Source organism: Equus asinus, chromosome 15, assembly GCF_041296235.1.
Source record: "Equus asinus isolate D_3611 breed Donkey chromosome 15, EquAss-T2T_v2, whole genome shotgun sequence".
NCBI lineage: Eukaryota > Metazoa > Chordata > Mammalia > Perissodactyla > Equidae > Equus > Equus asinus.
In genome coordinates, this window is record NC_091804.1 from 30,649,554 (window position 1) to 30,673,406 (window position 23,853).

The following is a 23,853-nucleotide window of genomic DNA, read 5'->3' on the forward strand; positions in this document are numbered from 1 at the left end:
TATGTCCCAAGAAGAGACAATCAAAAAGAGAAAACAGAACCACTTGTCAGTCCGCGTACACATGGAGACCTCTCATATCCAGCAAGGATCAAGCCATGGGGGCTGCAGCTTCTCTGAGATCTCACGTCACGACAGTCACACCACCAGGATGCAGCCCGAGTGGGATGTGGAGGATGGAAGACCATGACTCCAGGCCTTTCTCTTTCCTCCAATTTAGATGGGAGGCTTATAGAGGTATTTCCTTAAAATAATTCCTTGAACTCGAGTTTCCCATCTCAGTCTCAGAAAAGGGGGAAATAGGGACCAGCCGCCTCCATTCACAGACTTCCAGGGCAGGAAATTGCCCATCCCTCATGCAACAGGCAGCCAGCTACTTCAGGCCAAAGAGATGCTTCAACTGTTAAGTGATGCTGGTGTAGGGTGGTCGGAAACATTCTCTGCCGAGGCCTCCTGGGGCTCGAGCCAAGGGCTCTGAACAGCAAGTGGCTTCCTGGGGACAGGACTGTTGTGTGCTCAGTCTGCTTTAGATTATAATTAGTGATAGAATCTCTGCTTGGCAGAGCTGGGCTGGATCTTGGAGATAATATAATTCAATCCTATCATTTTGCAAAGGAAATCCCTTAAAACCAAAGAAGATGAATTCTCCTTCCTCTCTGTCCAGTTCCGTTAGTTCCGTTCTTCTCTCAGCAGAAGGCTCTTCTCTCCACTAATAGCCTATAGGGATTTGCTTGACCCATTTACATATGATTCATACCCTGATAACTTGGTACCAAACGTAAAGTTTAACATATTTGAAATACAATAGAAGATTTTGTCGATAGTTGCCAGACTACAACATGGGGCGTGCTAGAATGCTTTTTACAAGTTATATAAAACAAATATGTATTTTACTTCGTTATTCATGTAAAGTTGGAATCCCTTATAGTGATCATCATCATCATCATCATTGTCATCGTCACAATGGCTAACACTGCGCTAGACCAGTGCTTCTCGAAGTGTGGTGTCAGACTAGCAACATCAGCATCACCTGGGAACTTGTTAGAAATGCAAAATCTCAGAGCCCATCCTAACCCTCATAAATCAGGAACTCTGAGAGTCAGACCCAGGAATCTGTTTGAACAAGCCCTACAGGTGATACTGATATATGCTAAAGTTTGAGAACCACTGAACCATTGTCCTAGGCTGTGCCAAGGGCTTTTAATACATTATCTCATTTATACCCCATGCTAATTCTCTGTGATAAGTACAATTATGATTTTCACTTTGAGAAAACTGAGAGAGCGAGGTTAAGCAATGTGCCCAAGATCACACATCTTACAAGGGGTGTAGCTAGACCCTGAGCTACACTTACTTGGTTGCACCATATCATATTTTCAATGAAGTCAACATCTGGATCTCTGCTTATCCTAACAAATTCTCTAAGCTACAAAAAGAAACTGTAGTAAATACTTTAACAACCATCCTCCACCTGTGTCATGGAATTGCAACCTATTTTTACTCAGCTCCATCTCCTGTAGTCCGTAACTAGCGTGTGGGGCTTGAGGTGGTGGCATGACTTCAAATCCTGCCTCATCTTCCCTTGAAGTAAAGCCAGGGAAGACTTCCTGGGCAGGCTCTGTGGCCAGCGAGGTCTGTGGCAGAGAGAAAAGGAGCGGGTAGAGGCGGACAAGGCTGGGACCAGCTGCAAAATACTTGCTGAGTAGGGAAAGGAGGGATGGAGAAGAAAGGCCAAAAGGGAGAATACGGAAGCAGGGACTGCTATGCTATGAGACAAATATGATGATGCTGATTTTACTGACGAGCAGATGAAAACCTAGGGAGGTTACGTGATACATGTGACACCACTAACTGGGCCACAGACGTCCTGGGATTTGACTTTGATTCCAAGTCCAATTCTGCTAAAGTGCAATTTGGAGCAACTGTATATGAAAATCAGCAATTTGAGGCTATGAAGGAACACCACAGGCAGGGCCCCTGTCTTGGGGTTCACACTGACCCTCAGGGGATGGATGGACCCACTGAAACTGAATGCAAGGTTATGGTGTTGTGGTGCGTGTGTGTTTATGAGATACATGTACATACGCACATAAACATATACACACACGCATATGTATAAATCGGTATTAGCTGGAGTTCTCTGGAGAAACAGAACCAATATGAAATCTCTCTCTCTCTATCATCTATCTATCTAGCTATCTATCTAGCTATCTCATAAGAAATTGGCTCACATAATTACAGAGGCTGAGAAGTCCCATGATCTGCCATCTGCAAGCTGGAGACCCAGACGAGCTGGTGGCATAGTTCTAGTCTGAGTCCCAAGGCCTAAGAACCAGGAGAACCGACGGTGTAAATTCCAGCCTGAGTGCGGGAGAAGACCCGTGTTCCAACCGAAAGACAGTCAGGCAGAGAGTGAGTTTTCGCTTGCCCTACCTTTTGTTAGGGCTTCAGTGGTTTAGCTGAGGCCCATCCACATTGGGGAGGGCCGTCTGCTTTACTCAGCCCACCAATTTAAATGTTAATCTCATCCAGCAACACCCTTGCAGACATACGCAGAATAATGGTTAACCAAATATCTGGGCATTCAGTGGCCCAATCAAGTTGACATAAAATTAACCATAACCATATATATATATATATATAGAGAGAGAGAGAGAGAGAGAGAGAGAGAGAGAGAGAGAGAGAGATTGAGAGGGAATGATTTTCGTATGGGCTCTGTGGTAGATTGCATTTTCCAAAGATGTCTTCACGCTCACACAGACACACACACACACACACTCTCTCTTCCACTGAGTGGTGGGTCTGTGTTCCCTCTTCCCCTGAATCTGGGACAACCTACCAAATCACATCATGTGACTTCCAAGGCCAGGTCATCAAAAGGATATAGCTCCTGGCCCCTGGGAACTCAGCCTTGGCGCACGGAGGAAGCTTAAATGAGTCCACGTGGAGGGACCAAGGAGAGGAGCCCAGGTCTCCCAGCTGACATCCAGTGTCAACCACCGGCCTGGGAATCAGTGAGCTTCAGATGGTCCCAGCCCCCACCCTGGAGTCTGAGACCCCGAGATTGGTGGAGCAGAACCAAGCCATCCTTGCAGTGCCCTGTTCGAATCCTGACCCACAGAATCCAGGAGCAACATAAGTGATTTTTTCTCCTGCCCCCTACCACAAAACACTACCCAGATTTATGGAACTGCTTTGGGTTCCCAGAAGCCATTAGTTCCCTAAACCCATGTCTAAGCAATAATACATTTAGCCGAGAAGGGGTTTCACAGGTTCACAGCAAAAAAAAGGTGAAAAAGTAGAGCTTATGCGGTCAGGCTTTCTTAAAGGTAAACCTATTAAATTTTTAGAACTGTACCTCCCTCCCTCTCCCCCCTGTTTTTTTTTTTTTTTACTAAAATTTATATCCTGCCTACTTTTCGGTGCTAAAAATGTCCTTCCTTTAATGAAATAATGAGAGTGGCTTCTTCTGTTGTTTCTGCTGCTGCTGTTTTTTTGTTGTTAAAGTCCTTACTAGGCGAAAGAAAAAGTTGGTCACTAAATGCTAGTCCCCTGATTCTTTTAAAAAAATTCTGGTACTTGAAATAAGAGTCTGGGAACCACTGACCCACATAATGAAGTCCGGGCCACTTAGCATGGCATTAAAAACTTGATGCTGTGTTAGTTGAATCTTATTCTAATGGCATCGTAATCGGGCCCACCAACAATGTGGGCCCACCCACTGTGCCCCTCAGGTAAGTTATGAACTTCTGAGAAAATTAAAGGCTTGGCGGGAGCATTATTTCTTTGGGAAAACAAGTTTTAAGACAAACTATTGACAGGTTAAATTTTAAAACCCTGCCTACTCCGAAGTTAGGCATGGCTAGTTCTTAAATGATTAGCACAAATCATGTCTTCATTCAGATATACACGGGATGCACACGCTCAACTCACACACAGAGTCATTCCCACACTCACATGAATGTCATACGCCGAAGTGAAGGTGCATGTACTCCCAGACACACAGACACGCAGACACACACAGCGGCTGGAGAGATGCAGAACTCCACCGAGAGATCCCGTGAGGCCACTCAGCCCAACCGCGTTTCCCCGTTCGCTTCCAACTGTGCGAGGCTCCATCAATCTCCGCATATCCACTTTCTGGAGCTCTTTTCCCCAAAGTCCTTGAAATAAATCTGTGGCCTGATATTTGAGAAAGGGCCAATATGGGCGCTGCTTCCATAACTCATCCATGCCCTTGACACATCCCCCTTGAATTTGTCCGTGAATAGCTGCCCATCCCCGGGACCAGGACAAGACTACCAGCTCAGGTCCTCTGGTGGAGGAAACATTTGCGTTTTTTCCGGACGTGTGGCCACCTGGACTTACTTCAGTTAATCAGTTCCCTGCCACCTAACCCGGATAATAGTTCATTTCAGCTTTGTTGACCTCTGTCTCTTCCAGTTGCCTGGTGTTCGGTGATTCAAAGAACGATAAATAAACATAGGATTCATAATCACAGCTTGCATGATTAGGAGCACTTTCTGAACATTGCAATTCAATTTGCATTTAGGTCTGGTTAACCTGAGGGGCAGACATGTTAATCTGCACACAATACAGATTGATTACTAGCTTCTCTAATTTTTCTTCCTTCAGATGACAAGCCCCAGCAGCCTGGAATTTGTCAATTTAGCATAGCATCCAAGGAGCGCAACTAACTGACTTTAGAAAAAAAAAATTAACTCGGAATAAATACATTCCTTCCGCCCGGAGCAAGAACATAAAATTATACCCCAAGGAAAGTCTCAGCCGATAACCTACTGCACTCTTGAGATATCTTGGTGTTGCTATTAAATTTATTAATGAGGGTTGAGAGGTCTTCGCAATGATGCTGGCCCATCACTTCTACCCAGCCCTGTTGCTTAATAGGATCGGTGGACATTTACCAGCACAGATGATTAATTGGAGAGAGGCTTTATCAGTGTAAGGGTTGGGACTGGGGAAGCAGGTGGAGATGTTTTCCCCTGACCTCATAATCCTTCATCTGTCCACCTGTGGTGAGATTCTATTACGCCAAGCGCACAGAATCCACTGCTCATCCTCGAAAGTGTCTAGGAATCTGGGTGACATCTCTGCGATCTCCGTGGGAGACCTTAGGAATTCCATCCAGCTGTGGGGTTTCTCTGTTCTGGCCCATGCTTAACAATGGAACTACAAAAAGTTGCAAGCCTTAGAGGTGTTTATCGTATGTTACTTGCATCTTTCAAGGGCAGAAATTAGTCCTTGTGTCCCTCCAGTATATTAGTGACTGGCATATTTTATGTTACATGGTAGGTGCTTAGGAAATGTTTATCAAGTGAATGGGCTTTTGGACTGTTTGGGAGGTGAGGAGTTCCTTGTCACTGGTTGAATGCAACTGATAGAGGATACCTTATTGCAAGAAAAGGAACCTGGATAGTCTCTGGAGTATTTTTTCCTGGCTGCCCCCGCCCCATCGCATTGCACTCATCATCTTTCATCTGGTCTATCAGACCAGATTCCTGACTGTTCTCCCCACCCATTGGAGCTCATATCCTCCTCACCTCCTTGATTTTCACAAAATAATGTTAACACTCTCCTGAATGTGACCGTGTGGCACTTGGGGCCATCCTCAAAGTGTAACACAGGTTAACTTCATCACAGGCATTTACCAGTGAGTATGAACTAGGGATCCTGGGCCCTCAGTTTGTTTTACAGAGTCTCAAGAAAGAAGTCATATTTAAGAAGGATTGCTTGCTTGGAGGGCCTGCATTCCACTTCTTCTTCCAAATATTCTAAAATGTTCCCTTGGAATAAACTAGGACAACAGAAAGCTGGGCATCTGGACATTCTGCTGGTTCCCTGTAGATCTGCTTCCAGTGAATGGCCTTTGATGGTCTTTATTGAGGTCCTGATAAGAAACAGAGCTATGAAGATTATAGTTATATCCATTTTAATGATGCTGTAAAATGGTGTTTATTATATTATACATTGTCTTCTTTATGAAGACTCCTGGGAGAAATTTTCATCTGGTCTCAGTGCCATGAAGGGTTGGGTAATTAGCAAAGAGTAGAGCCTTTACCTTTATGGGCTACATAAACTGTCATGTGTATTTAGTTTGTGTGTGTGTGTTTGTGTATGTGCTTATTTCGGTAAATTCCTCAAACAATGCAAAGACAAGTTTCTGGTGGGAGAGGAACTCCTATCCAGCCTCTAACACTTATGTTAAACATATGTCCTTTGAGGAACCTTTCTCAGCTGCTGCTACTCCTGCCTCTGGTCCTCCAGATCACTTCATTCTTTAGATTTCTTGACAGCACTGCGTTGGGATTTGTGTGTCCATGGCTGTCATCCTCACTCTTCTGGGAGCTTGCAACAGACGAAGACAAGTCCTTCTTTCTAGTCCTCAGAACCTAGCACATAGCTAGGGACAGTATCACTCAGAAATTTTGCCTAAGCCTCTTGATGTCCATCTGACTGGCGGACTCTCAAGTGTTCTTTGTCTGTGTGCAATGTTATAAGAGAGCGTTGGACAGAGGTGACTTCATCTCTTACTGAAGATCTTGGACTTCTATTTCCTCTTTCTGCCACCCAGAATTAAGAAGCGTCTTCTCTAGTGGTGTGTGTGTGTGTGTGCGTGTGTGTGTGTGTGAGAGAGAGAGAGGGGGGGGGGGAGGGAGGGAGGGAGGGAGGGATGAAGAGAGAGTTTGATTGATTAATCAAGACATATCTCAGGTACTGAGTGGGAAGAGGACCAAGAATCTTTTGAATTGTAGGTTAGGTCTGACCTACAAAATTACAATGCTTTTGCTTTGTAGAACAAGATACTCTTTTGAATTCTCTTAATAAATATGTGATGGGGTCATTCTCATTTTTGGATTTTGGAGTAGGTCTATTGAAGATAAAAACCATGGCTCTGAGGTTTACTTTCTAAAACACAGCTGTTCTAAATTTTTTTTTCCTTTTTGCTGATTTGGTTTTAGCCCCATCCTTTCTTCAACCATTTCCTCTTCCTTTCTGGAAGCAATACAAAGTTCAGACACGTTCTGAGGTTGAGTTTTGGTGACTTTAGCAGAAAGTCAGCAGAAAGCTGACAATTTCCCTCTCTTCAGACTGGTGATGGAGGGCAATGACGGCCATGGTTTCTAGTCTTCCCTCTGGGCCTGGGATGCACTGCCATGGAGTGGACCATTAGCATCCTGGGAATGAGGATGCTCATCCAGCTTTCAACAGCATCATTGAGTGGCAATGAAAAGAAATGGGCATCATAGATTGACCTCATGCCAAGGGGCTCCCTACTCACTTGTGGTCTGCTTTGGACTGCTTGAGCCCCTAGGGTTTGAGAAATTGGGGAAGGGGAAAGTGGAGAGCTCCATGAGGAAAATACTGGATGTCTTGCCAGTGTATTAAAGGGCATTCAAAACTTTGAGTTGAAACGTTTTATAACAGATATACTTTTTGAGCTTCTAAAAGTAGGACAAGTTATTCTGGTCACTTCTCTCTCTCTTTTTTTTTTTTTACCTGGGTAATTGCTGTGACATGAATGTTTATTGTCCCTCCCAAATTCCTATCTTGAAGCCCTAACCCCAGTGTGGCTGTACTTGGAGATGAGGCCTTTACAGAAGTAATTAAGGTTGATTGAGGTCAAAAGTGGGGACCCTGGTCTCATGAGATTAATGTTCTTTTAAGAGTCAGGAGAGAGCTTGCTCTCTCTGCACACCCAGAGGTCATGCGAGCACATAGCGAAATGGTGGTCCCCTACAAGCCAAGAGAAGAGGTCTCAGAATGAAACCTACCTTGCTGGCACCTTGATCTTGGACTTCCCATCCTCCAGGACTGGGAGAAATAACTTTATGTTGTTTAGGCCACTTAGTCTGTGGTATTTTTTTATGGCAGCCCAAGCAGACGAACATGGTAATCCTAGTTAGTGAATCTGCTATTGACAGGGAAGTAAAGTGTGTCCAGTCTCGGTAGTCAGGCAGACCAGGATTGAAGTTCTGTCTCCATCCTTCTTTTTCTGTGAATTTTAGGTGAATTTCCTTGCCTCTAAGCTTGTATTCTGTCGTATGCAAAGTGGAGATTATAATGCGATCCTCAACGTAGGTTATGTGAGATAATAGACAAAAATGCAAACCTAAATGTGGGCCCAGCATAATAAATTGTCTAACAGATATGATTTATCAAGTGTCTACTTGGCTACAGTAGTGTCATCAGATTTATTTTGATATGGCCGCACCCCTGACCCTCATCTTCTCCCCAGAATTGGTGGCAGGAGGACTGAGGATGGGAAGGCTGCCTCTGATTCCCTTCTCTCCACAAACTTGAATCAAAAGAATCTTTTAACATTTTCCCTAAATAGTTATCCCACTACCTTAGGGCAACAAGCTTTATGGTCCAGCTATATTAGTACAGAAGAGATATTTTATCCTTCAAGGTCCCTAAATGAAAGGGATGACATACTCAAACAGGATAAGAGAAGTTTGGGGAGAATTTAACTAGGTAACTAGTTCCAAAGGTATGGATTTAGGGAAATAACAAGAGATAGTGTAGTATCCTGGGGATAGGAACAGTAGGCAGCTGACACCACCTCCAGGTTTAATGGGGCAAGGGGAGGGAGCAGTCCCCAGAAGTGGACAGGATAACTGTATGGAGAGGGAGTTCTGGCAGGAGCTATGACTGGTGATAGAGGGACACAGCCCACTCAGGATGCCTTGGCAGTGAGGAAGCTCGGGGAACAAATACTCATGAGCACTCTCCTCCTACCTGCTGCTCTCCTGCTGGCCTCCAACCAGCTGAACCCAATGAGAAGCCAAGGACAAGGGGATTGGTTGATGGATCCCATATGGGGCACACAGCAGGACAGTGACAAATAAAAATGGCAAGTAATAGGATATATTGGTGTATATGAGGAAACCATTTTGTGTAAACCTAATTCGGCCTGACCTTGTCTTTCCAAAAGGGCCTGACTGAGGCCATTGAGCATGCATTGTATATCTGCTTTAGACATTCCCTATGGCAAGAGCAAAAGGCCCTTGAGATAAAGGTGCAACTTCCCTCCCCCTCCTGACGTTGGCATTTCTTTAAGGATTAAGCATCTTTCCTTAGGCTAGAAACTGATTGCTGCACTCACCTGTGACTGCCCAGCTCAAGACAATAGACTTGCCTCCTGTTACGCCCTCCGAGAGAGCAGACCCACTACCTGCTGTGTCCATCAAGCGCTGTGCTGACAGGGCAATCTTGTGACTATTGTGGGAGGGACATTTCAATCATATTTGAAACGTCCTGTATGGGGGTATATAACCACTCTGTACACCTCACTTCTTTGGTGCCCTTTCTTCCTTCGGGAAGAAAGGCCCCGGGCCATGGTTCCTCAGATTTCAGCTCAGAATAAACTCACCCAAATTTTCATTTATAGGTTGGTTATGGATTATTTTCATCGACAACAGGAATCTTCTCAACACTTCTCACCTTCTCAAGAGAGAGAGGAACTCTGTCTTTGATTCCTCCAGGTTTGGCTCTTGATATGTTAAAGGAATGTAGAATGTCCTCTCTCTTTCCTGAGCTTAAATTTCAAGTTTAAAGTCTGCCCTGGAGTGATAAATTTCTACCTTAGAACGAAAGGCTACAAGGACACATGATTTAAGAGAAGAATTAAAATGAACAGCCTTAATGTTTGAGAAACACTTTCTCCATTACACTGACGAATCCTGTTCTTGTGTCCGTGGGTCCTTAATCATTGTGTTCTGGGGCCATCCACATGTCCGCACCTCTTTGTCACTAGAAATCAAAATCTATTTCTTTGGGGCCAGCCCAGTGGTGTAGTGGTTAAGTGCACAGGCTCTGCTTTGGCAGCCTGGGGTTCTCAGGTTCAGATCCTGGCTGCGGACCTCTACACCACTCATCAAGCCGTGCTGTGGAGGTGTCCCACATACAAAAGAGAGGAAGATTGGCACAGATATTAGAGCCAATCTTCCTCACCAAAAAAACAAACAAAAAAAACCAACAATAAGAAACTATTTCTTTGGGATCCTCTTCTCTCTCTTTTTCTTTAAACTTTTTAGTTTGAGATAATAGTATATTCACATGAAGTTACAAGAAATAATACAGAGAGATTCCAAGTACTGTTTACTCAGTTTCCTCAATGATAACATATCGAAAAATCAGAGTACAACGTCACAACCAGGATTTTGACATTGATACAATCCACTGATCTTATTCAGATTTTTTCAGTTTTACTTGTACTCCTGTGAGTGTGCGCGTTTAGTTCTAGGCAATTTTATCATATCTGTAGGTTTGTGTATTTACTCTCCAGTCAAGATATAGAGAAGTTCAATTACCACAAGGATTTTGTTGGTGTTTATAATCACATCTATTTCCTTCCCGCCCCCCACTCACCTCATCCCCCAACCTTAACCCCTAGTGACCACCAATCTGTCCTTTTTTTCTATAATTTTGTCATTTCAAGAATGTTAAGTGAATGGAATCATACAGTATGTATCCTTTTTTTTTTCACTCACCACAATTTTCTGTAAATTCATCCAAATTGCTATACGTATTACTAATTCATCCCTTTTTATTGCTGAGTAGTATTCCACGGTATTGATACATCACTATTTAACCATTCTTCCATTGAAGGCCATCTGGTTTGTTTCCAGTTTTTTGCTATTATGAAAAAAGCTATTATAGATAATCGTGTACAGGTTTTTGTGTGAACATAAATTTTCATTGCTCAACAGTGTGATTGCTGGAATATATGATAATTCATGTTTAGTTTCATAAGAAACTGCCAAACAATTTTCCAGAGTGGCCGTACCATTTGACATTCCCACTGGCAAGGAAGGAGCAACCTAATGTCTCTGCATCCTTGCCAGCATCCGGTCTTGTAACAATTTTTTAAGAAACTCTTACCCATTCTGATAGGTGTGTGGTAATATCACATTGTGGTTATTTCTTTATTTACTGTTTATTGTGGTAACATTGATTTATAACATTATATAAATTTCAGGTGTACATCATTATATTTTGATTTCTGTGTAGATTACATAACGTTCACCACCCAGAGACTAATTACAATCTATCACCACACACAGGTGCCTAATCACCCCTTTCGCCCCTTCTCCCTCCCTCCTTCCCCTCAGGTAACCACCAATCCAGTCTCTGTTTCTATGTGTTTGTTTGTTGTTGTTTTTATCTTCTACTTATGAGTGAGATCATATGGTATTTGACTTTCTCCCTCTGACTTATTTCACTCAGCATAATACCCTCAAGGTCCATCCATGTTGTCACAAATGGCAAGATTTCATCATTTCTTATGGCTGAGTAGTATTCTATTGTGTATATATACACCACATCTTTTTTTTGGTTTTTGTTTGCTTGTTTTTATTTGAGGAAGATTAGCCCTGAGTTAACATCTGCTACCAATCTTCCTCTTTTTGTTGATTGCTGTATGCCTTTGGCCTGTAGGGCTATTGTCAGCTCTTTCAGGAGTGCAGCTGAGCAGGGCTGGCCCGAGGCATGGGAAAAACCCAGTTGTTTCAGGCTTTGCAAGGTGGGGCCAGTTCCCCTATGTGGCCGTTTGAGAAGCACGGGTATTCTGCTACTGATAAGCCCGATGGCCTACAAGTCCACACACACTGCCAACACAGTCTTGGCTTGTGCACATGTCCTGATCACCCAATGCAGACTCAGATACCCCACCGCAGAGGCCCCCACGCACTCCACCAATACTTCACATGCTCCACCCAACCCTTGCTCATGCCCTGCCCGGTAGAGGCAGACCCACTTGCCTGCCTGCAGAGTATCCAGGCACCCAGTCTGTGCAGGCTGACAAGTTGCCCAAGGGCTTGCTGCTGGTTGGGGGATGTCCCTGGGGCAGGCTGTCTGCCGTGACTGAGCTGGATTAAATTAGCACTCTAGTGGATGGGGAAGACTCCTGAGCTAACAGGGGAAGAACTCCAATCACATCTGCCAGTGTTTGTGTCAGCACACCTGTACTAGGTCACAATAATGGATCCTGCCAATATCTCAGTCCCCGGAGAGGTCTCACCTGTTACTAAGATGCACCTAGAACCTATCAGCTGAGTCTCTTTTCAAGAAAGGACTGTGCACCTTTCTGGTGATTTTAGGTTGCTTTCAAAAATGGCTGAATTTGTGTGTAGGCCATTTAAGAGCTGGGTTTTTTTCTGCTTATGTCCAATAGTTTTCTAAGGGTATTCCCCACTGTAGTTAATAGCCAGAAAAGCCACTCGTCTCAGTTGTGCTGAGTCCAAAGGACGCTTATGGCAGTAACACTCCCCAGTTCAGGTCCCCCACTCCTCCAGGGAAGGCTATGTACCTTAGGATTGTTCCTTCCTAGCCATGAATCTCTGTGGTTTGTGAAGGTAGCACTTTTTATCTCCAGAAAGGAATTTCTTCCTCTTCCACCTCAGTCAGGACTGTCTCTTGTTGTGGGAGTTCTTTTTATCCAATTTTCAGTTCTCTCTTAGGGGTAATTGTTCCAAGAATAGTTTTAAATTGGTTATGTTCATAGGAGGAGGTGAGTTCAGAGTCCACTTATGCCACCTTCTTAACACCAACCCATCACATTGTGGTTTCAGTTTGTGTTTCCATGATGGGTAATGAAGCTGCACACCTTTTAAAGTGCTCATCTGCCATCTATATATCCTTTTCAGTGACATATCTCTTCACATCTTTTGCCTATTTTCTACTTGACTGTTGTGTTTTACTCTTTTGAGATTACTTCATATATTCTAGATGCTAGCCCTTTGTCAGGTATGTGGTTTTCAAATATTTTCTCTCAGTTTGCAACTTGTTTTTTCATCCTCCTAACAGGATATTTCACAGAGAAAAAGTTTTTAATTTTGATGAGGTCTAATTTATGATTTTTTTCCCCTTTTGTGGATCATGTTTTTGGTGTCTAAACTACAGCTCTCAGCCTTCCACTTGTTTTTGTAAATGAAGTTTTATTGGACACAACCATGCCTGTTTGTTTCCATCTTGTCTATGGCCCCTTTTATGCTACAACAGCAGACTTAAGTATTTGTTACAGAGACCACATGGCCCACAAGCCCTAAAATATTTACTAAGTGGGTATTTAAGAAAAAATTTGCCAACATCTGATTTAGTACATAGTAATTATTTTACAATTATAAAAACAATTTTGTAGACAACAGCAAATCAGAACATCTTAAGTTATAATCTTAATGGAAAAACAATATAAATTTATACCTATAATTTATAGTTAAAACTATTTTAACTTACAACTGCTTAAGAGAAGAACTTGAAAGGAAGAGAAAATAAAACTGATTTATTAGATTTGGGGAATTCTGGGAGGTTTATCCTTCCCCAGATTTCTTGTATTTAAAAACAATTAGTTGTGCAATAATAACTATCATCTAAAAACTGTGTCATCTCTTAGACAGTTCAGAAATTCAAGTCCTCTCTGGATGTGCTCACATCTCTAGGGAAAAATCCCATGGGTGGTTAGGAAGTCTCCTGCCTGTGAAGTTGTTCTCAAAGTTCAGGCAGGTGCTGATGGAAAGGTAAACAGAAGTCCTTTCTTTCCTCCCTTCCAGCCACTTCAGGCAGAGCCCAAGCATTTCTGGCTTCAGGGCTAAGGCTTATTGGAAATACAAAATGAATATCTACCAGGAGTCTTTTTAAAAGAGCTATTTTTAGCTATCGAAAGTAGATTTATATTAGCACATTGACGAGATGCTAAAGACATGCAAGTCTTGTATTTCTGATGAACTGGGACTATCTGACTATAGTTAATAGATTTATTCCCATTTTTAAAGTAGTTTTATTACTATAGTAGTTTATTAATAGCTTTATTAATGTTGTATTGTGTACACCTGAAGTTTCCTGCACACACACACACACATACACTGTATCCACCTACCTATCTATTTATCTATCTATAGTTCCCTTTGAAAAGAATATACATCTTTTGAAAAGAATATAGATATATTTCTTTCAAAGGGGATTTTTAAGTGTGTGTCTCACACACACACACACACACACACACACACACACACACACACTATGAAGGCCAAACAAAATTTCTGTGAGCTGAATATGTCTCTCAGGCTGGAAGTTTTTAACCTCTGCCCTAGAAAATATTTTGGAGTAAAACTTTCAATGTGACTACCCAGAAGACAGATTACATATTTGAATTAGATGCAATACTTTTTGCTACTAAATCTACTGAACATCCCACAAGCCACTGTTGGGACATTACGCTGAGTCCATGCTGATTAGGATTTTTTGTTTGTTTGTTTGTATCACATGTGATGTGTAGATACATGACAGTAAGTACCTGTTTGTGCGTTCACATAATTTTGGAAGTCGTAGGGGCCTGAGCAGCCATTCTCAGAGCTCTGCCCTGGCTGCAACTTTTCTCCATAACATCCTAGATGGCAACCAATGGCAGCCCAGCTACGAATCCAGAAGAACTTAGCACCTTGTAAGGTGGTTCAGTTCATTACAAAGCACTTCACTTATCTGAGAGGTTTTCATTACATTAAACAAATCCAATTTTCCTGTTAAGTGTTCTAATTGACCCTTTGGAATGCTATAAGAATATCTAATTCCTCTTCTGCTTGATGGTGCTAATTATTTCAATAAAGCTACCAAAAGATCCTAAGTCTTATGAACTCCCTCCAAAACAGCAACTCTTCCTTCATGGTTTCCAAACACTTTGCCTACTTCAAACTCATTCTGAGTGTTAGCAACAGCTATTTTGAAATGTGAATAGAATGTTCCAGAGTCTTATACCACAGGATACCAGTATCAAAGGAGTAAACAGTTACGTAGCCGTAGACACTGCAAGTGAAGCCCAGGATTGACTTTGTGGCTCCTCTTCCTTGTCGTGTGAATGTCTCACAGTGAGTTTCCCATCAACTTAAGTTCCTGAGCTCTTTCAACCACCTTTTTCTCAGCCAGGTTTCCCTGTCCTGTCCTTTCACAGTTGACTTATAGACTTTGGTACAGTAATTTACATTTCTATCATCTTCTTTTATTGTATTAGATCTGATCCATTCTTTCAAGCCTTTTAAGTATTCTTGTCAATTGTAACTCATTTATTTATTTATTCATTCAACAAATAGATACCAAGCACCCAATCTTTTGCCAAGTACTGAAGGGTGGAGAAGCTTGGAGATTAATTCTAGTTATTCACTGCATTCTCTGCTGTTTCAAGCTTTGTATCATCTGTGAAAGTGATTAGCATATATTAATGTGACAAAATGACCAAGTATGATTATACCCCAGGTATAGAAGGATATTTAATTTGAGAATGTCTATTAATCTAATCCACCACATTCACACATTAAAAAGGGGAAAAAAGTACTTTATAAGATAAATAAATGTAGAAATGAAATTTGATAAAGGAGTTAACATTTTTTGTGTGTTAAGATAAAAGTACAACCTCTTAGTTAATCAGGAAAATAATTCCTTAACCTGATAAAGAGTATCTTCTGAAAAATGACAGCAAGGATCATAATTAATGCAACAAACAGAATGATTTTCTTTAAGTTAAAAGGAAGGCATGGGTGCCTATTCACACCACTTTTGTCCAATACTACACTGGAAGCTGCAACCAGCAAAACATGTAAAGAAATAAAAGGTATGAGGATTGTTAAAAAACAAAAAGGTCATTACTTTTAATCAATATGATTGTTCACATAGAAACTCTGAGATAATCTACTTACAATCGTTACTATTAATAAGAGAGATCAGTAAGGTTGCTGTATACAAAACCAATGTATGAAAATAAAAAGAATTCATACATATCATAACCAATTAGAGGATATTATATAAAATGCATATTATTTTTAACAGCAATGAAAACTACAAATGGCTTAGGAATACAATGCACCATACCTTCGGGAAAAATTAGAACACTTTGCTCAAGGTCATAAAAGAAAATCTAAGAGAGAGATTTATTATGTTCGTGGATCATAGAACCCATAGTGTAAAGATGTCGGGTCCAAAGAACACCAACCTGTGGGGAAAGCATCGCATTAGAAGTGTAAGAATTGGATAATGGTTTAGGCCAGCCAAACACAGCATCATGGTCTCAAGAAATCAGCAGCTGGGACCTCACATAAGATTCGATGCTGGAGTGAGGACATGGTCAAAGTTTGGTAGATGAAGGGTATAGAGTTAGGTGGTAAGATGACATTCTACTTCTAGTAGAAAAATGGTGCAACTAAAAGTAATCTTTGTTATATGGACTGGGTAAATATGACGGACTGAAAAATAAAGGCTATGGCCCCACAGTATAGAGTCAGGCCCTAATAGAAAACAGGTGGCATGCTAAGATGGGATAGTTGGGGAGAGTTTAAAGAACTATTTATAGGAATGTAAGCATGGTAAAGCAAGACCAAAAAGGATGGAGGAGTAGCTAGGGGATAGCAGTAGGTGGAAGCATTGTCACCAGTAGGCTGAAGAGGCAAGGGGAGTGGGCTGTTAATGGAAATGAGAGAGAGAGCTATAGCCTTCAGAGTGTGCATAGACTGTAGTCGTGGCTTTTGGTGGAGCAACATGGTGCTACTACACAATGGCCCAGCAGAGAGGGCTCTAGGGGAGTAAATAACACGATCTCACTTTCCTCTCACTCTTCAGACACCTGCTGGTGGCTTTCATTGACCAACTCCCACTGGAAGCCAGAGAGTGAGAGAGCCCAGCAGTGTAGTTCGCAGAGGTCAGCATCCCATGGCACAGAAAAGGGAGGAGAAGAGCAAATAAGGGTTTGGAGAGGCAGAGGGAGAATGACCAGCTCACAACAGTAGCTCTCTACCAAGTTTTTATGGTAGCAAGTCTATTTCCAGACTCCATTCAATGGTGAGAATCAACATTGAGGAATGGATGACTTTTGTACTTTAACTCAATGAGGACTAGACCAGAACAGAGCCTCCTGGAAAAGGGGCTAAGTGTCAGTTGCCAAAGTGGGTTTGGGAAAGCAGGACCCAATCTGAGAACAAGCCCTGTGGTGAGCAGATGTGAGGATCGGAGTATCTGCCTTGTTAGTGTAACTGTGTCCTCTGAGCAGCCAAGTCCAATCTTTTGAAATCTCATTTTGCTACATACCAACGTACCCAGCTAACTCCAATTAGTCGGAGTCACTGAATTGGACATGTGCTTTAGCCTCATTCCTTTCTCCTTCCCACTGCTGCATCAACCTCTGGGCGAAACAGAGCTTTCTGCAGGAATTGTCTTCATTTGGATCTCAGCTCCATCATTAAACAAATATTTATTGAGTGCCTGCTGTGTGCAAGACACTATGTAGGCACAGTGGGAATACAGCAATGAATAAGACAGTCCTTGCCCTGGAGACCTTTCAGCTTGGTAAGAGAAAGAAAACAAGTTCCCGAGAAGCTACAATGCAAGGCTGAATTTGTTATCTTCCCCCGACTCCTGTTTGTTCTAAGCTTCTTCTCTCTATGGATGATATAGTTATTGCCCATATTTTTGTGTTTGATGTCTTGATTCTCTTGGCAAACGTTTGTTGGAGGGACTATGATTCCATATTTCAGGGTCCTGGAAACAAGAGGGGGTTTAAATAACAGCGTGTTGGTGTTTAGCAGGACACCTCTTCCCTAACAACATCCTGCTTTTATTGAGGGGAGGGTGGGAGTCAGAATGGGGGCTTACTTCCTAGGGTCTCATACTGAGTAGCTTCATGCTGAGAGAAGTGCCATTAGCACAACCAGAGGACTGTGCAGATTTATAAAGTGCGATCAGTGTAATTCTCTGCACATTAGCTTGGAGACACATGGCTTATGGCATTTAACTCTTACAGTTCCAGATTCGTGTGGTGACCTGAGAGGTTGCAATTTTGCCTTCTGCTGCACCTTCATAGAGATAGGATCCACCCATTCAGAAAGAAAGGAAGAGCAAAGGGGAAGAGCGAGCTTTCTGGGGGAGGGGTGCCTTTGCAGTGAGCTCTGCTCTGCTTTACTCTTTCTTGTGGGAGTTAATCATTGGTAGTCCCAAGTGCTGTGGGGTGTGGTGCATAGGTTCTCTTGTCTCAGAATCCAATGGCTGTAACAAAGTACCCTTAGCTCCTTCTGTTTGCTCCAGAATTCTCCGGCCCTTCCAGCTGTGGTCACCAACCTAGGACTCCAGCAGAAAAAGTCCCAGCTGGCTGCAGGCTCATCCCAGTCTGACTAAGAGATGCACAAGAACTCCAGCACGTAGCAGATTGAGTCTGGCATTAACCATTTTGCTGTTGTTTGTTTGTTTTACCATAAACCTAAGTACTAGTTGTATCTGGGTTGAGATGGGGCCCCTTATGAGGACCCTGAATTCCAACTTGCCCTCTTGGTCTAATCTAGGATCCTCTTAAAGTGGTCCTCAGAATAGCCTTAAATTGGATTTGGATGAAAAAAAGGGGGTTCCGTGGTCAGAACAGTTCAGGAGATGCTGCAAACTCTCTGCCTCTGTGAGGATGCTAATCTGTATATTAAAGACTCTGAGAAGTCTTGTAATTACCAAGGCTTGTAATTACCACTTTGATTAAACTTAAATTTTTCAAATTTACCTACTCACGTACTCTCCCACCTTTGGGGAAAATTGTAATATCCTGGGTTGTTAGGCACACAGTACACACTCAGATGTCAGTTGCTGTTGGCAATTGAATCTGCTGTGGACCATAAAGCTTTCAGGAATAGGAGCTCTGAAAGCTACCTTCAGGACTCTACCCCTCACAGTTGGTCCCCGCCTCTGTGAGCTTCTGAGGACGCCTGCCCAGCAGCACGTCTTCAATGAACACCCCTTAAGTGCTGGCACTGGGTGAGGTGTTGTGGCTGGGCACCGCAGGTGTGAGAAAGCTTGAGGCAGCATCTCATGGGTGGTTTCCAGGGACATCACCCGGACCCCAGATCCCAGAGGCACACTCAGACATCTGCATCTGTTTTTCCACTCTGCTTGCACCTTCAGGCCCAAACTGGGGTCTGGGGATTCCCATCTGGGCTCTGCCGTTAATGGGTTGTGTGACCTCAGGGCAGTTACTTAACCTTGGGGTCTTGTTTCCTCAGCTGTAAAATGAGGGGGTTGCATTGGGTGGTCCCAGTGGGCCTGCCTGCTGTGTCACTCTGTGAATTTTGCAAGCACAAAATTGTGTATCCCCTCTCCATGCCTCAATGCCCTTGTCTTGCAAACGAGAGGAGCATGAGCCTCTGAAAAATGAGGTGGTCTGTGGAATGGATGGACGCAGAAGTTCCAGTTCCCGCCTGCACTTGCACCTTGCTTCATTCCAAAGCTGAAGTCTGCTTATTGTCAAACATCTGGAAGAAGCACATACAAACAAAATCAAAGATCCAAATGAGCAGCTGGTCACAGGGACGCCAGAGCCTTAAGCAGCTGGTATAAACTGAAGAATCAAGATGCTGCCAGGAAAAGTGAAATAGTGAGGTCTGGTTTCAATCCTGGCACCAGCCACTTAACCTCACTTGATCTCAGTTTCTTCATCCTTAACTCCTGGCTCTCTGACTCATCCTGAGGATTAAACGAGAAGCAAAGCTGCGGAGACAGACAACCTGGGTTACAGCTCTGCTCTGCCACTCCCTCACCGTGACCTTGAGTAAGTTCTTTACCCACTCCATGCCTGTGTTTCTCCTTCAACGGTTTTGCGAAGCTCAAAGAGATAATACAAAGTCAAGTATTGTAAGCATCCAATAAACCTTTGCAGTTACCAGCAACACTGTCTCAGCAGTCTCTTTGCTGCTATTGCTTGTTGGTTGTAGTAAACCCTCAGTAGATACTAGTGCTCTCCATCCATCATGATTCTGTTCTATACTTTCCCAGCTTCGTAGTTTTGGACACCATTGTCCAGTCTCCTGCTTATAACAGAAGGGTTGGCCAAATGCAAAGGGAGGTCTTGATGTAAACAAAACGAAACAAACCTGATTTCTTGAGTCATTTAAAATTCCTTTATAAACAACCTTATTTCTTGAATCATCTCTGGTCCCATTTAACTTGGTATTTATTTGCTTGTGTGTTTTACTCTCAGCAGGTAAACCAGGAAGGGGGAGGTGAAGTCAAGGAACGTCCTCCTGTGTGTCTGTCTAAGCCCATGGCACAGAGGGCAGAACCTCCCGGGGGGCACAGGCAGAGGGGCCCCCAAATCCTGGGTGGAGGGGAGGTGGGGTGTTGCATACTCTTCCGCCCCAGCGAGCAAGTATGCCACACCCGTGTCTCTCAGCAAAGACCTGCCAAGTAACCATTGACACATTGTGTGGAAATGAAAGCAGTGGGCGAGGAGCTGCTGTTTCTAATGGCAGCGTGGGTAGTAGGGGCGGGCCAGCCCCAGCAGAGTGACAGCTGTGGTACCCAACATTGTCAGCACAGATGCTGATGGCCTCTGTTCCCAGTGCCTGCCCACATTTGTGCACCCTGTCACCGCAGGGTGACAAGCCCAAACACAAGGGGCCTCCCTTTCTTATGCTAATGCTCCATGATGACAGCTTCACCAGGTGTGACAGCCACCACCGGCTGCCTCAACCCCCACTTCTGGGTTTCCCACCCCTGGTCCCAGTCCTGATTCAGGATGGAGCCAGGTGGGGGACAAACACCCCTTCCACGAGCCATAAAGATCTCAGGCCCACGAGTAGCTGACCCTCTGCAGCCTGGATCTTGATTTGTTTCTACTCACAGTGTCATCTTGTCATGGTCCTCCTCTCTGTCTTCATCTCCTTCCGCCTTGCTGTTTCACCACTTTAACCTCAATAATCTTCTTGATGCTCTTAAACACACCGTAGCCTTTCTTGTTTCTGGCCTTTCTTCTCGCTGTTCCTTCTGCCAGAGACCTTTGACCCCTGCTTGTTCCTTAGCTGATTCATTTCTGTCCTTCGGGACTCTGGTTAATGTCACCTCCTTCCCTGTCCCATATTGATAGGCCTACATTCTTTCCTCCACATCGCTCTTTCTTTCCTAGATAATATTGATTTCAGTTTTTAGTTATCTTGTCTGTTGATGTATGCATTGCTTATTAGTCTCCTCTGCTGGAGTAGAAACTCTATAAAGCCAGGGAATTTGTCTGTCTTGTTCACAGTTCCATCCTCAGAGCCTCGCCCCCATGCCTGGGACTTCGTAGCTACTCACCAGTTGGGCAAATAAATGAATGAAGATATGCACAAATGAAATTCTCCCCAAAGTAACTGCAGATCCCCAGGCAATGATTTCAAACGGAGCTCCACGACCTCAACGGCACTTCCTGTCTTAGAAAAGACCCCAGTGATTCTGCTGCTGCCCGGGGAGAGCAGGTAAACTTTTCTGTAGCTGACTGTTCTTCCCCAGCCCTCTTGCTTCTTTTGCTTTCCTAAATCATATCTGTCCGATCCTTTAGCCCTGTTCTCTGCCAACTCAGGATACAGCTAGTTAAATGTTTAACATTTGCTCCCCCACGCTACTCCAGCCTGAGGGCTATGGGGAAAAATCATTTAAAAGTCCTGTTCTCTTTCTGGAAACTTGTAAGGATCTCTCTTTATCTTTGAAGTCTGGGAATTTCACAAGACACTCTGAGTGTCTGTCTTTTTTCATTAGTTCTGCCCGGGGCCTGGTGAACTCTGTCAATCTGAAGACTAGACCACCACATGCTCCGATTCACAGTTTTCTCCTATTACTTGATTGTTACTTTTCTCCCATCCATTTTTTGTCCTCCTTTTGGCTTTCCTGCTAATTACTTATTGAGACCTCTGGATCCATCCTCTAAGTCACCTACCATTTCATTCTTGAATCTCCTTTTAAAATTTTAATTCTTAAGGATTTATGTTTGTACCAATTTGTAAGATATTTCTTCTCAGTGGTCTTAGAACACTAATTTAGATCTCAGGAGCCACTCTTCAGTTTTTCAACTCTTCTATGCAATTTTTAAATTCTGAAACAACTTTCTCACAGAAATCCTGTCCCATGCTTCAATGGCATCTCTTTGAGGGGAACATTCCTTTCCTACTAAAGTTTTGTTTTTCCTGCTTATTCCAATTCTTCTGCCTCAGTAGGAACCACCTGTTCCAGTTCTTCAGCTTGACCCCCCTCTCTCAAATTACTGAGTCTCTTTGAGACTCGGTTTTATTTTTGTTCTTAATTTTAATTTTTATTATGGTAAGTATTGATAGATATAACCCACATAAACATTGGAGTCTTCAATGCTTTTTAAAGATGTAAACAATCCTGAAACCAAAATATTGAACAGATATTGATGTATTCATTTACTCAAGAAATACTATTGAGTAGCTGTGGTGTACCAGGCACTATGTATTGTGGATTAGGGGGAACAGCAGAGAACGAGATGCAGCCATTGCTTTTATGGATATTCTAGCTGGGGGTGGGGGGTGCAGGTGATAAAAAGTTAATAATTTAAAATAGACTATAATTTCAGGTGGTGATCAGTGCAATGAAGAAAACAAAGCTGAGAAGGGAAAATGAATGCCAAGGGCTGCAATTTTGGATGTGGGAGTCAGGAAGGCCTCCTTGGGGAGGGCACCTTGGATTAGAGACCTGGCCTAATTCTTCGTGCTGTTTCTCCCAGGAGGACCAGAGCTTCAAAGAACACACAGACTCACGGTGGCCTGTTAGGACGTGATAGGAGTTCCCAATGGGTGTGCAAAATAGCAAGACCCTTGTCACTTGTGAAAGATATTACTGCTTTAAATAGATTCATCCTAAGTTCAGTTCAAAATGTTCATTGAGATTATAATAATAAGAACCATTTATTTAATATCTAATGTCTAATGTTTATCATGTGCCAGGAACTATGTAAATTATATTCCATGCATTTCTTGTTGAACCCTTACAATAACACGATGAGCTGAGTACCATTCACGTCTCCACTTTACATATGAGGCAAGGGTCAGCATTTATGTGGTTAGTTAATAGCAGAACCAAGATTCAAATCCTGATTTTCCTGTTTCCAAAAGTCACGCTCTTGACTATGAGGCAAATATGCTAGGCCTGGGGATATAAAAATAAATGCACATTCCTCTTTTGAAGAAGCTCATTGTGTTATGGTGATAATAGATGGAAAATTATGATACTATGTGGTGAATGCTGGGATTCAGAAAAGCGTAGACAATAATGGGAGGCCAGAGGAGGGTCATTTAACCTAACTGGCAGGAAAGTACATAGAGAAGGCTTCTAGAAAGAGGGGATTCTGAACTTGAACTCAAAAGATGTGGAGGTAATCAAGGGGAAAGGGAGAGAGGGTATTCCTAGTAAAGAAATGAGCATGAACAAAGATGCTGAGGTATGAATATTGCAGAGTACCCAGAGAACTCTGGAAAGTTCAGTATTGCTGGAGCATGAAAAATGGGGCAAGCATAAGCAGGAGGTTGTACAGTTTGAATACGCGTGATCATGGAGAATGTTGCACACTATGTTAAGAAGCTTGGAATTTGCTTTTTAAAGAATAAGAAGAAATTGAAAGTTTTCAAAGAAATATGAAGAGAAGGCTTATTTTAGGTGAAATACTCTGATGAGTATGGGTTTGAGGGGAAGGTCAGGAAGATGAGTTAGGAAACATCTGTAGTGGTCCAGGGAAGAGGTGATGGTGGTCTCCTCTAAGGTAATGGTGATAAGGATGGAGAAGAGGAGGAAGCTTGGGAAATGTTGAGCAAATGTCAGCAGAGTGTGGCACCTAATTGGAATTTGAGATTGAGTAAAAGGAACAATTAATGTTATCCTCAGATTTTGGCTCAAGTGACTAGGTAAATATTGGTTCCATTGGTGGATTTGAAGAACTGGGCAAGAGAAGCAGCACAAAGGGGGAGGTTGGGCAGAAAGTGATGCAACAGTATGTTTGTGGTGCACTTGACACACCAGTTGACGTGTGTTGGGCGTTTGCAACTCAACACAGAAATC